Here is a 14965-nt window from a genome sequence, read left to right on the forward strand (position 1 = left end):
TCAACAAAAATTTGACTGATACATGTTTTCCAGTACATAATTACTAAGCAAAAATTGACTTAACATTCATAGAAATAACAGCGATATAACACAAACCACATAAAAACTGGAACCAATCATAATCCTGTCAACAATAGACAATTAATAACCTTAAAAATAGCAGTTGTCAAGGGGGGTCTGAGTGGTTCAGTCAGTTAAGCATCTGTCTCTTCATTTCGGCTCAGGTCATAATCTCATGGTTGTGGGACTGAGCCTCACATTGGGCTCTGCATTGCGAAGGGAGCCTGCTTGGGATTCTCTCTCTCCCTCTCTCTGCCCCTCCCCCACACTTGCTCTCCCTCCCTCTTTCAAAGTAAATAAATAAACATTAAAAAAAAAAAAAAAACAGCAGTTGTCAAACTGTCTGGTTTCAGGTCCCCTTATTTACATTCTTAATTACTAAGAATTCCAAACAGCTTTTGTTAATGTTTCTTTCATGTGCTAAAGCTAAAAAGTGTTTAAACATGCATTTTATTAAATTAGTTTAAAATAAGCCCATTATGTGTTAATATGTTGTATGAAAAATAACTATTTTCCAAAACAAAACATCAGTATTCAGAGTGACATTGTTTTCCATTTTTGCTAATTTCTTTAGTATCTAACTTAAGACAACTAGATTCTCATCTTTGCTTCTGCAGTTTTTTATTTTATTTATTTTTTTAAGATTTTCTTTTTAAGTAATCTCTACATCCAATATAGAGCTCAAACGTACAAGAGTCGCACAGTCCACCAACTGAGCCAGGCAGGTGCCCCTGCTTCTGCATTCAATCTGTTGTTTTGGTTAAAGAACATGAAGAAAATGTGCCTCTCACACACACATACTTGGAAAAGGGAGGAGTATTTTAATAGCACATTAGATCATAATGATTATTCATCTTTTATTCAACACCAAAATGCACCAAATGGCAATCGTTAAAGGTTAGCTGCAATGTGGAATCTGAAACCATATCAACGAACTTCTTGGCTCTGTTTGGTGTATACTGGTGATATATTGGTGATATATCTTGTAACATCATGCATTGGTCACTAAAAAGTACTGGTTCGATGAATTACACAGATCTTCCAAATGCTGGCACACTTCCTTACACAATATACATCTTTTAAAAATCACATTGCTTAATATCATCACCAATCTCATCAGAAAAATCTTTTAAGTATTACACAGCTGGTGTAATGATCTGCCCATGGTGGCAGACACAAGTTTTCAAATCTAATTTTCACCTGAAAGATCAGGATTTTATCACTGGCAACAGCTAGTTATTCTCCTTGAGTGTCAGGCCCACTTCATTACTTTTCAAGGAAATACCTGACAAATATCCACGTATGAGAAACTAGAGTTCATCTCAGTCATTGTTTTAAGTAAAAATAAAAGTGGTATTCCATTCAAAAAAAGTTAATTTACCTTGCAACTCAACCACACAAGTACTGTTCCTAGAGATGAATCTTGTACTTGGATGTACAGAAGTATTTTATGCACACTTCCACTGAATCACACAGAGTATTAAAAAGATATGCACTCCAGAGTAGAGATTTCAAAAATAAAACTTATTACTGCTTCACCAAGGCTTTTCTTAAGTGAAACGAGACTTTTTCAAACGCTTAAGATGTGTTTGGCTGTGAAGAACAAGTAAAGATTCATACAGTTTAATGCCACTGCCCTGATTCACGCTAAGGTACAAGCAGTGTGCCACCCACTTCTTCACCAGCAGTGCAAATATCAACACAGAAATACAGCAAGTAACATATTTTATTATGAAAATAATTTTGATGGGGAGTCTGGGTGGCTCAGTCAGTTGAGCATCCAACTTCGGCTCAGGTCGGGATCTCATGGTTGAGTTTGAGCCCCACCTCAGGCTTTGTGCTGACAGTGCAGAGCCTCCTTCAGATTCTGTTTCCCTCTCTCTCTGCCCCTCCCCCACTTGTGTTCGTCCTCTCTCTCTCTCTCTCTCACTCACTCAAAATTAAATATTAAAAATAATGACTTCATGAGCCCCCTAAAAGAAAAAGGCCACGGGGACCCCAGGATTTTGTGGACTACACTTTGAGAAACACAATTTTTCATTTTTTTTAATGTTTATTTATTTTGAGAGAGACAGAGAGAGAAAGAGAGAGCAAGTGGGGGAGGACAGAGAGAGAACCCCAAGCAGGCTCCACGCCATCAGCCCAGAGCCCAATGTGGGGCTCGATCTCACAAACCATGAGATCATGACCTGAGCCGAAACCAAGAGCTAGATGCTCAACTGACTTGAGTCACCCAGGTGCCTTGGGAAACACTGTTCTAAAAACTGAATTTTAATAACTGATAACTGAAAAATACAATTCCTAAAACCTTTGACACAAAGGAAACTATCAACTCATGTAGCTTATTCTTTCAAAAGAGGTGTTTCAGAATCCCCTGCAGGTTAGCCCAGTCCTACTATGTACCAGGAGTGGGGCCCTACCTTTAAAAAGCACTCTAAGAGTTTGAGGTGCTGTCAGTTTCAGAAAGCACTGATCTAGCCTATGCTAGTCTACATACTTCACTTTACAAATGAGCAAAAAGACAGTGAAACAAATTGCAGTATCATGGATATATGCAACTGATAAAAAAGACTAACTGCACAGGGCACCAGGGTGGCTCGGTCAGTTAAGTGCCTGACTTTGGCTCAGGTCATGATCTCACGGTTTGTGTTGGAGCCCCACGTCAGGCTCTGTGCTGATAGCTTGGAGCCTGCTTCAGATTCTATGTCTCCCTCTCTCTGTGCCCCTCCCCTGTTCGCGCTCTCTCTCTAAAAAATAAACATTTAAAAAACTTTTAAAAAAGACTAACTGCACAAAAGTTACATCATTTTTCTTTAAAACTCGCTGCTTAATTTCAACATGTATACACATGAAATTCTTCCTTTAACTAATTTAGTGGGACATATCTATGACAGAGATGTACCTAGTGTGTTTGTGTACAATGATACCTGGTTTATCTTACCACATTAAGTACTACTTCCGGCCATCCTGTCACCAAATTACTGAATTGTTACAATAATTAGCATCTGTTGATATGCTCTAGAATTCACTAATGAATACCACTGATAAATATCCTTCATAAAGTTTTACATTTAGAAATATATTTTGCTCTTTTCATGCCTATTGTGGCCATGCTTGTGGTCCCAAGAAGCCCCTGAAGCATGTAGCAGCTCCAGAGCACAGGATGCTGGATTAACTGATTGGTATGTTTGCCCCTCATCCATCTAGCAGTCCCCATAAACTGAGAGATCATCTCCTTCTCATTATTTCCCTAAAGATCAGACTAGGTATGCCCTAACAGGACGTGAAGTAAAGAAGATCTGTATGTAGTGTTTTATTAAGATTGATGGCAAGGTCCACACTGATACAACCTACCCTGCTGGTTTTACGGATGTCATCAGCATTGACAAAACTGGGGAGAATTTCCGTCTCATTTATGACACCAAGGGTCACTTTGCTGTTCATCGGATTTCACCTAAGGAGGCCAAGTATAAGTTGTGCAAAATGAGAACGATCTTTATGGGGATAAAAGGAATCCCTCATCTGGTGACCCATGATGCTCTCACCATCTGCTATCCTGATCCCCTCAATCAAGGTGAATGACACCATTCAGAATGTTGGAGACTAGAAAGATTACTGATTTCATCAAGTTTGATACCGGTAACCTGTGTATGGTGACTGAAGGTTGTTCTAACCTGGGAAGAACTGGGTCACGTGAAAGATGCCAATGGCAACAGCTTTGCCACCCAGTTCTCCAACATTTTTGTTAATCACAAAGGCAACAAAACATGGATTTCTCTTCCCCATGGAAAGGGTATCCACCTCACCATTGCTGAAGAAAGAGACAAGAGACTGGGGGCCAAAAGAGCAGTGGGTAAAATGGTCCGTAGGTGATGTGATTGGAAGTCTTTATACTTAAAGATCATATAGCATGAAAAAAAAAAAACCAGAAATACATTTTGACTTGAAAAAGATTGAATTCATCAATATTAAAATATAGAAATCATCCCTTACTACAAAAAAACACAAATATTCAGTAGCAGTCCTTTAAAAAACAAACGAACATAAATGATATGCATTCTAAACATGCAAATTGGGATTTGACAGATTTTAAGTAAATTACTCCAGTGCATCAATGACTGCAAAATAAAGCTGGTACCATATTAAAGCAATAAGGATAAGCATACTAAAATATCCAAAGCCTATAAAATCAAGAGCTATTTTTTTAAATATATAATACAGATTCCCATGCCTCCTCCACTCAATTCCCATTCTGAATCTGTGTGTGTGTTGGGATGGAGCATGGGAAGAGAGAAATAAAGCTCTTCCAGAGATGGAGATGTAACCACTCTTCAACTAGCACTTGGGAACTACTCCAGGTGATGTAAATGAACTGGACATGCCCTCCTTGGATGATCTAAAAAAATGCTAACTAGTGGGGCCTGCTGAACAACTGTCTCCCAGTGTTTAACTCCTGACAGCAAAAAGATGCAGCTTGCCTCTCAGAACCAGTGAAGTGACTAGTTAACTGGTGCCTAGAAAATGTTATGGCTTCCAAGCAGATTAACCTTCCCTTGAAGAACAAATTCCATTGGGAGTTTAGATGGTAATTTTGGCACCTACACAAAATCCTAAATCTCTAAAAGGAGCCCAAGTAAGTATTTTAGAGTACTTGGCCGGCCGGAGGGGAGGGAGGGGTGGGGGGGGGGGGGAGGGAGATCAACTCCCTATTCAGAATAGTGATGCTATACCAACTTCTTATCATGGGAAATACAAGTACCTAAAACTTGCTACCAGGCACTTCAAATGAATTGAAAAACAAAGAAAGAGGAGAAAAAGGGAGAGAGCGACAAATGAAGAGACAAACACTGAAGCAAAACGAATGGGGCAATACCTTCAAGAGACCCATTAAATTAGATGTGAGATGAATACATAGTACACAGACACCTCATTGTATTAAAGAATGTAAAGCCAACACAAGTTGAAACAGTTCAAAAAATAAAGTTAGATGGAGTGTCTGGGTGGCTCAGTGGGTTGAGCATCTGACTTCAGCTCAGGTTGTGATCTCTCACAGTTCATGAGTTCGAGGCCCACATCAGGCTTGCTGCAGTCAGCCTATCAAGCACAGAGCCCACTTCAGACCCTCTGTTCCCCTCTCTCTACCCCTCCCTCACTTGCACTCTGTCTCAAAAAATAAATTAAAAACATTTAAAAAAAATTAAGTTAGAGGACTCTAACAGCTAAACCACCTCCAACTCTGATCTTGCTGCACCCCAGGCCAAATGAATCACAATTTCTGGAGGTAGGATCCAGCCACCAGTATTTTGTAAAGCTCCCCGAAAGATTTCAAAATGCAGCCAAAGTTGAGAACCACTGTCCTAAACCTTGGGAGTAAAAAAGCAGTAAAAAGATGGATCCCATACAGTTTCAAGTTTTCTAAAATGCAATTTTCATTTAACACAGTCTTTGAGCCTAAACGTATTTACAATTATCACCAACGTAAAAAAAAAACTGTTTTAATGTTTATTTTTGAGAGAGAAAAAGAGAGACAGAGTGTGAGCAGGGGAGGGGAAGAGAGTGAAGGAGACACAGAATCGGAAGCAGTACCAGGCTCCAAGCTATCAGCACAGGGCCTGACGTGGGGCTCAAACTCACGGACCATGAGATCATGACCTGAGCCAAAGTCGGGAACTTAACCTACTGAACCACACAGGCACCCCCAATTATCACCAATTTTAAATTAAGATGTTATAATAGACACTTTTTTTTGAGAGAGAGAGAGAACAGAAGCCTGGGAGAGAGTAGAGGGGAAGAGGGAGAGAGGGGGAGGGAGAGATCTCAAGTAGGCTCCACGCTCAGCATGGAGCCAGAGATGGGGTTTGATCCCACCACCCTGGGACCATGACCTGAGCCAAAATCAAGAGTCGGATGCTCAACTGACTGAGGCACCCAGGTACCCCAACAGATACTCTTTATAATCGGTCTCTTGTAGCTAGCTATCTGACCTGTATCATTTGCAGTAGCAAATAATCAAGACTTAAATTATAAGATTCTGACCACCCATCATCTTAGTTTTACATAAGTACCACCCTAGTTTCTATCCACTTTCATGGTTAAAACAAATTTTCCTGGATGCCAAACATATCACATAATAGTGTCAAGGTGACACAACCTAAAATACCTTGTTCCTGAGAAACTGGAATTCGGCCACATTTTCCATCACCAAAATTACACATTTTAAAAATGAAACAAAAAATCCAAAAATACTAAATCTGACTCATTATCAAGCATATGTTTTGTTATGTTATGATGCAAACAGTATCATACTGAAAGTTATCCAAATGAATATCTAGACATACTTGTCAACTGTTTCTCTTTTTAAAGCAACTGAATCTTCATCAACTGTTGAGTAAAAAGCCCTAAATTTGATAATTTAACAAAATTAAATTCTGTGTTATGTTGATCTAAGTCCTTTAACTTTCATTGAGTGTAGAAAATAATGAAATCAATGAGTCATTTTAGTTTTACACATGATTAAACATCACCTCAGAGTCATGTTTATTTTTTTAAATGTTTATTCATTTTTGAGAGAGAAAGAGAGCGCGAGCAGGGAAGGGGCAGAAAGAGAGGGAGGCACAGAATCCAAAGCGTTCTCCAGGCTCTGAGCTGACAGCACAGAGCCCGACGCAGGGCTCAAACTCATGAACTGTGAGATCGTGACCCGAGCCGAAGTCAGAAGCTTAACCAACTGAGCTACCTAGGTGCCCCCACAGTCATCTTTAATCATCACTTAAGCAAAACAAAAATTCCTGTCTAACTACACAATCTTCTAGAAAAAAAGGAAATCAAAACATGTACAAGGAGCACTGAAATGCCAACATAAGATGTTTAAAGAACCATTCACCTTTAAAATCACTGAATGAAAAATGAAAAAAAAGTTAGGCATGAGCTAGAGGAGGCCAAAATCGAACTGAAGTAAGTTTAAACATAAAAAAATAATAATATATGTTCTCACCAAAGTAGGTAAAATCTTAGACAAGACTAAATATGCATTTTAAATGCAATGAACGAGGCAGATCCTGTGGGGTTAACTGCCCTAGTAGGGGCCTCAGCAATTCACAGCTCAATTAGAATAGTGGCTAATGATGTTACTATAACACCAGCTCAATCAGAAAAAAACAGCTTCCAAGCCAGAGAGGCGGTGTGTGACTGGGCAGCATAAATTAGTTTAATACTTGCTCTTAATTTGGGGGGTTGGGGGGGGGATCTAAAGAGGAATGCAGAAAAAATAATTCACATACAAATAAAGAAATAGCTCAACTAAAATGTAGCTTTAAAAAGTGAAGCATAGGTTTTTGAAATAAGAATTGCTGCTTCATAGCATAAGCAGAATTGTTTCAAACAACAAAGCCATCAGAAAAGGCCAAAGATCCATATAAAATGTATACAAAAATTTCAAATTCACCTTCTCAGCCCAAATTTTCATTAAATCTGAAATTGATTTGCAGTTTTTTTCTAAGCTCAATATTTTTTTTTTTTTTCTAAGCTCAATATTTACAATGAAGGCGCTTAGCTATACAGAGAAATTCCTATTAGGTACTCCCACCTCGAAAATCAGAAAATTAAGGTGTAATACCTCTTTAAAGCAACCTCACCCCAAAAACCTGGAAAGCAAAGAAAAAGCCACTTCTATTAATAGACTCACAAAATGTTGTATCAATTTTCTCTAGAAAGGCTTTTAGTTTTAATTCCAACAACTGAAACTTACATAATTCATTAGCACCTTTATATGTAAAGATTCTGCAAATCTTAAATGCTTAGCCTACCTGTATTACTTTGTTCAGTAGCAAACCCATTTAAGAAAACAAAATCATAAAAAAATGAACTTAGGAAGCATTAACAAGATATCATATTTTAAAACGTTAATTATATCAATCATTTACAACTTGAAATGTCATGTACTAAGCATATCAGAACTTTCCAAAAGAGAAAATAAGAAATAAGTCCTTAGCAGAAAAAGAAGTTACACGTTGGAACTTCCTATGCTATATTTCAACTGAAATACAGTCTCAGTGCAACAAGGCAAAGGCAGTTAATGAAATCCACAATAAAATTTATTCCACTGCAATATTCTAAATCTAATTACTTTATGAAAGTATGTATTTCTTTATTTTCTATAAGACTACATAGTTACTTACAACAAAAAATACTGAACCTACTTTTTAAAACCCACATTATTAAACTGCTATTGATGCTAAAAAGATGTAATTCTGGCAAAAGTCAAAAGTTGTTAACAAAATTAGCCAAGATTACATGCCTTTAGAAAATCAACTCAGACTAATTAAAATGATTCCACATCATCTTATATTTGTAATTCCGGAAAAACGAGCAGTTTCACCTTAAACTAGAGTGCAAAAACGAAAGGCATGAGGAAACCAAATTCAAAACAAATTAATTAAAAATATATTCATTAACATTTTTACCAGTATTTTCGGGGGGGGGGGATAGCTATCAATCATCAACAGAGTTTTAAAAACCTCTCCGCACCCTCAAAGAAATCTTTCAAGTTAACCAAACACACCCATTTCTTTGAAAATCTTGCCGGAGAGATTATAACAGCAGTTTGGGGCTGTGATGGAGCCACCGCCCTACATCGTATACCAATTTCACGCTCAGTACACGTAATCCTAGCAATAAAATAAACTACGTCCTTTATTTTTTGTTAGAGGAGTGGAAGGTGGGGGTGGTCAGTTAGGTGCCGAGAATGTTTCCCGCATACCGCCATCACCCACAATACTCAAAAAGTAAGTAAACAAATCAAAGCCAGAAACATAAACTGGAATGACACAACCAGGAAGGGAAAGTGAAGGACAAAGAGAAAACAAAAATTTGCTTAAGAAAAGAAATGAAGACAAGCCATTTACAACTTTCATTTATACCTGAGGCGACACACTCGGGCCAACCCAGCGCACTCGGCTGGGGCGGACAGCGAAACTACTCAAGAACAACAAAGAGAAGCGGCGGCCGCAGCAGGAGTCCCGGTCCGAGTTTAACTTGATTCTGCCACAGACCGCAAGGGGAGTTCGGGCCCGCAGGACCCAGCCCGTAGCCCGAGTGACGCGAGGCCCCGCGGCCCCTGCGCAGGGGCCGCCGGCCCGGCCCGTCAGGGGGCCGCGCTCGCTCTCCCGGCGCACCCGCCGGCCTCCTGCTTGCTCCCGGCCGCTGCCGGGAGCCCGCCCCGGGGCGGGGAAGCCGCGGGCGGGGTGCGCGGGCCCGGCCGGGGGAAGGGGAGGGGACATGGCGCGTTACCTGGGCTCGGGCGATGGCGAGGAGTGTCCACTCTCCCGCCGCGACTCGTCCGCGGGAGCGCCGAGCCCGTCGCTCCCCTGGCGGCCCGGAGCGCTCCTCGGCCCCGGCCCCGCCGCGTCCGAGCCAGGCCGCCCCTCCTCGGCGCCGCGCCGCTGCCCGCGCGGGCCGCCTAGAGCTCCCGGGCCGCCCCGCGACCGGGGGCCTCTCTCGCGGGGCGCCCGGCTCCCCTCACCCGCTCCCGCCCCCTGGGCGGCCGTGGAGTCGCGGGGAGGGCGGGAAGGGCCTCCCGAGGAGAGCGGGCGGGCGCGAACGCGGGCTCCGCCACCCGAGCCGCTCCGTTACCGCAGCGGCGACGACGACCAGGGCCGTGTTGTTGCTGCCAACTTGTCGAAAGGACACTGAGCATGCGCGCACGGAGACCACATCCGGGTAATTTCAGGGTTTGGCCCTTTTTCCCCCTGCAGCTTTCCTTTCTCCCTGCTGCCCCCGCCTCCCGTCCGGAGTGACGGGAGGGTCGCTCTGCGCAGGCGCTCACGAGGCGGCACCAGTCGGCAAGCTGCCCGGAGTGCCGGTCTGGGCCCCGGGCCTGGCGGAGGGCGCTGCCCCAGAGAGGCTGCTTGCAGTGTGTTCATCAGGGAAATTGGCATCCCTTTACAGAAAAGTACGCAAGCAGCGCTGGAGAGCTCGGAGTAGAGTGGGCGTCCAGTAAGTGTTTGTAAACAGCGATGAGCCGGGCCTTGTTTTTTGAGGACCTGCGGCCACAAAAATTAGGCTTGGACAGCCAGCTCCGGGGCGAAGATGGTTGTAGCGGTTTACGTTGGGAAGAAACAGGCGATGACCGCACCTTCCTTCCCTTTCCACCAGCCCTGGATTACTAGATCCAAAGGTGTTTAAACTTGCCAAATCCCTTTTTGGGCTGAAGAGATGCACAGGAGAGTCAAGGAATCACACATTTGAGAGTCTGGCCGGGTGTTATGAAAAGTGAGTGGAAGAATCTAGGTGAAACCTCAGAGTTGGAAGGGACCTTCCAGGACCTACAACACACCTGTTAACTAGGTTACCTGTTGGGTAGAGAAAGGCATAAACTCTGCTTTTGAATTAATACTTATTTGAAAGCTTTCCAAGATACATGCATTTATTTTATATTTTAAAAGTTTCGGAAAACACATACTAATTATATATTGTTTAATTTTTATTTTACTTTTCTACCACCTAGGAAATACCTCCACTGGGGGTCCCACGGAAACTAATTATTGAGAAGTTCTAAAGTCATTTCTTAAGTCTCGTTGCCCTCCTACCTTTCACACAGTGTCCTACCTCCTATCCCCATGCTGTCCTACCCGCCATCATGTCCTGGGCTCTTACCTCTTCTACCAGAAAGCCTCTACAACTGTCATGTTCACTGGTGTTCCCTACTCCTAGGGTGCAGGAAGACTTTCCAAGACTAGTTTTAAGGGAATTCATTTACACATCTTCCATTGCTATATGTACTATTTACTAAAAATTGCTCAGCTTGAGAAATCACCTGAGGACAGAGTCTCCCCTTTCAAAACCGTCCTTCTCCCACCTGACAGAAAAAAAGTAAAACTCTCACCCATTACTTAAGGTGCATCAACTCAAGATGAAAAACCTCCAGGGCAATTCAAAGGGACAATTCAGAAATGGGTGTCTGTGATGTGGAAGTGAATTGCCCAAATGAATGGGTTATAAAATCTTTTGCAAGTCAGGTGGTTTCCAATTCTTGCTGCCAACAAAATTGAAGGAAGCTCTAACTCGGTGATTTGGTAAAGGATCAATATGTGGTTCCTAGGCGCTATACCTCAGAAGGAGTTAAAAAGTAACATTGGTATAACTAAACCTCTTCCTTTGCCATTTGTATTTGTTATTTATCACTGTATGATAATATAACCACAAATGTAGCAGCTTAAAACAACACACATTTATTAGTTCACAGTTTCCATGGGTCAAGAGTTTAGGCATGGCTTAGCTGGGTCCTCTGTAAGATCCCAAATGAAGGTTGGATGGGAAAGGATGCACTTCCAAACTGTCACTGGCAGCATTCAATTCCCTGAAGGCTGCACAGGACTGAAGGCCTTAGTCCCTTGCTCACTGTCAGCTGGAGGTCCCTTCAGTTTTTTGTCAATATAGCAGCTTGCTTCTTCAAAGACAGCAAGGGGGAGATTCTCAGTGTAAGACACTGGTAACAGACGTATGTAACAATCACGTATGCATAATTACATATATCCTGTCACCTTTGCCATACTCTATTTTTTTAATGCTTATTTATTTTTGAGAGAGAGAGACAGTGAGAGCAGGCAAGGGGCAGAGAGAGGGGGAGACACAGAATCTGAAGCAGGCTCCAGGCTCTGAGCTGTCAGCACAGAGCCCGACACGGGGCTTGAACTCAAGAATATAGAGATCATGACCTGAGCTGAACTCAGAGGCTTAACCGACTGAGCCACCCAGGTGCCTCTGCCATACTCTATTGACCAGAAGCAACTCACAAGCCCTGCCCTTACTCAAAAGAAGGAGACCACATAGGAAGGCAGGGATCATGTGGGGCCATATTAGAATCCACTACACCATCTATTTCTTTATGCAAATAATAATCCCGTAACCCCAACCTCCTCAGAATTTGTCTTCAAGTTCTCTTTACTTTCTTGCTTAAGGGAAACCTGACTTTCCCCTGGGACAGTGCTTTCCCTTCCCCCTTTGAAAGTAGTGGTAACTGTGTTTTCAATCCTAAGTCTCTTAGACTGTGCCTGGAAGCCGGGTAGGTGTCCTCCCTGCTCCTCAACAGACCATCCCCCTCTCTTCCTACTAACCTGCAGCTTTAAATCTTCCTATCCAGTACCCCTCATCGTTGCTCTCATTCCCCTTCATTTTGTCACCATTTGCTCTGTCAGTCACTCCAATACCACTTCTGTCTTTTTTTTTTTAATTTTTTTTTAACATTTATTTATTTTTCAGACAGAGAGAGACAGAGCATGAACGGGGGAGGGTCAGAGAGAGGGAAACACAGAATCTGAAACAGGCTCCAGGCTCTGAGCTGTCAGCACAGAGCCCGACGCGGGGCTCGAACTGACAGAGTGCGAGTCATGACCTGAGGTGAAGTCGGCCGCTTAACCGACTGAGCCACCCAGGCGCCCCTCTTCTGTCTTAATCCTAGGTGCTTATGATGTACATGTGGATGATCTTCCCAATATCCTGACCTCTCAGTTCTTTGACTTCTCTTCCAAGGATCCTGTCCTACCCTAAGTCTGCCACTCACTCCCATGGGCATAATCATAGGAGCATTACCAAACTTTGCAACTCATCATAATCACAATTTCAAATATACTCTGAACACGATCTCATTTACAAATCTCCTTGCAGCAATTGTCGAAAGTACAGATCTGCTCTCTCCCATCCTTACCCAGGTTAAATATCTGGCCAATCATTACAATCACTCCCTTGCACACATTCTCCACCCCGGCACACTCTCATCCCCCTTTGTTGTGCTTGCTAGGCAAAACCACAATCCTGATCAAGCCAGCTCCCACCTACCCCACACCAGCACTCACGCATCTGAATGTGGCTAGAGAAAAACACAATGACACTGCTTAGTTTCATTTTAATCTCATCACTCAACCTCCAGTGCGCCCTCCGTGCTGCCCCAGACTCCCACTTCACTCCTCCATTCTTCTGGATGTCATAGCTCTCTGTCCTCTAACCTACACCTCCTTCCCTTTCATCCTTATTCTCAGTAACCTTGCTTCCTGTTTCGTTGAGAAAATTGAAGCAATGAGATGAAAATCTCCACACAATCCCACGATCCCATCTACCCATACCCTCATACCAACATCTATAACCTCTTCTCCATCTTCCCTCCATTACGTAGTTGAATTTTCCATGCTCCTAGCTAAAGCCAGTCCCTCTGCTAAGGCAACAAATACCAATCTTGGCTTGACTAATCAAGATCATCACCATGACTCCAGCAATTATCCGCCCCCTTCTAATTATCAATGTTTCCCTCTATACCGGGTCATTCCCATCCAGCTGACAAGCAGCTGTTACTTCTCCAATCATACAAAGCCTCTTTGACCCACTTCCACTGTCCGCTACTGCCTCGTGTCTGTACTTCAATTCCAACAAAATTTCAAGAGTTTTCCATGCTTTCTGTTTCTAGTTCTCCTGCCACCCTGTAGCAGCAGAATTCATGCCATATGATACAATTTATATAAAGTTAAAAAACATGCCAAATATAATGCCTGTGATAACACTACATGCATATGTAATAGAATCACACCAGTGCATATAAGGTTACATATGTGGCATATTTGAAGTATCCAAGTGAGCAGGTCTCCCACTTAAACCAGTTCCATTCATGCTTTCATCCTTACTACTCCATCAAAACTATTCTAGTCAAGGTCAACAATGAACTTCATATTGCCTAAGTCCATTGATCTATTCACAATTTTCATTTTAATTGACCTGTCTGTAACAGCTAACATAGCTAATCACTTGATTCACCTTTTTTTTTTAACCACATCCGCCAATTTTCCTCCTTCATCACTGATCCCGCTTTCCCTGTCTTATTTCTTCTTTGTTGATTCTCTTTTCCCAGACAACCTTGCAATGACATAGGGCTCATTCCTTGGATTACTTCTCCTTTCCATCTATACTTATTTCATTGGTGATCTCATTAAATCTCCTAACTTTCAGCAACATCAGAGATACATGATATCATCATATATGATGACATTTCCAAATTTATAGATTCAGCCCAGACCTCTCATCTAAACTCCAGATTCTGATATCCAGCAATCTACTGTACATCTCAAACTTATGCCACAAACTGAAAAATATTCTCTCTTAAACCTGTTCGACCCACCAGCTTTCCTCTCTCATTGACAAGTCCATCCTTCAAATTGCTCAGATCAAAAGCCCTGGAAGCATGCTGCCTTCCCTCTTTCTTTTATGTCCGGTGTCTAGTCCAGATTCAGAGCATCCCTTACCATCTCTACTGCTTCCTCCCTGGTCTGAGCCACCACCATCTCATGTTTGGATTAGTCTTCTAAAAGCTCTCCCTGCTTTCCATCTTGCCCCTTAGAGTCTGTTCTCAACGTAATAACCAGAGTGATCCTCCGAAAACATAATGATGTCACTCCTCTGCTTAAATCTCCACAATGGCTCCTCATTTCACTCAGAGTAAAAGACTGTCCTTACCGTAGTCTACAGGGTTCCACAAGATTTTCACTGCCATCCTACCCCAATCATTTTTCTAATCTCATCTCTTGTTGTTCCCTTGGATGAATCTGCTGTAGCCTTACTAACTTTCTTTATTGACCCTAGAAGATATGAGCCATATTCTCAAATTAGGGCATTTGTGTTGGCTCTTCCCTCTGCCTGGGACACATCTCCCCCAGATATCTGCAGTGCTAACTCCCTAACCCTCTTGAGTCATACGTCATCTTCTCAATGAGGCCCACCCTAACCTTTTTAAAGCCATAACTCATTTTGAACCCTGCCCTACATCCCAGATTCCCCTTACCCTGATCTATCTTTCCTCATAGCTCTTCTCATTTACTGTGTTATTTACTTATATTTATGCTTATTGCTTATTGTCTCCTACCCC

General features: G+C 42.3%; 1 protein-coding gene and 1 pseudogene across 5 annotated transcripts in view; one reads left to right on the plus strand and one right to left on the minus strand.

The window, feature by feature from the left end:
• The window catches only part of SMAD4 (SMAD family member 4), a 62056-nt gene extending 52570 nt beyond the window's left edge, over window positions 1-9486 (minus strand). For 4 of the 5 annotated variants that reach the window (XR_009250931.1, XM_058692065.1, XM_058692067.1 and 1 more), the window contains exon 1: window positions 9349-9486. The gene's annotated coding sequence lies outside the window, so the exon portion shown is untranslated. Of the gene's footprint in view, window positions 1-8978; window positions 9218-9348 lie in introns of those variants that run through there. The other variant, XM_058692066.1, reaches the window with a different exon arrangement.
• LOC131489578 (small ribosomal subunit protein eS4, X isoform-like) lies at window positions 1644-3948 on the plus strand (annotated as a pseudogene).
• Window positions 9487-14965: the final 5479 nt, after the last annotated feature.

Source organism: Neofelis nebulosa, chromosome 11 (assembly GCF_028018385.1).
Source record: "Neofelis nebulosa isolate mNeoNeb1 chromosome 11, mNeoNeb1.pri, whole genome shotgun sequence".
Lineage (NCBI taxonomy): Eukaryota > Metazoa > Chordata > Mammalia > Carnivora > Felidae > Neofelis > Neofelis nebulosa.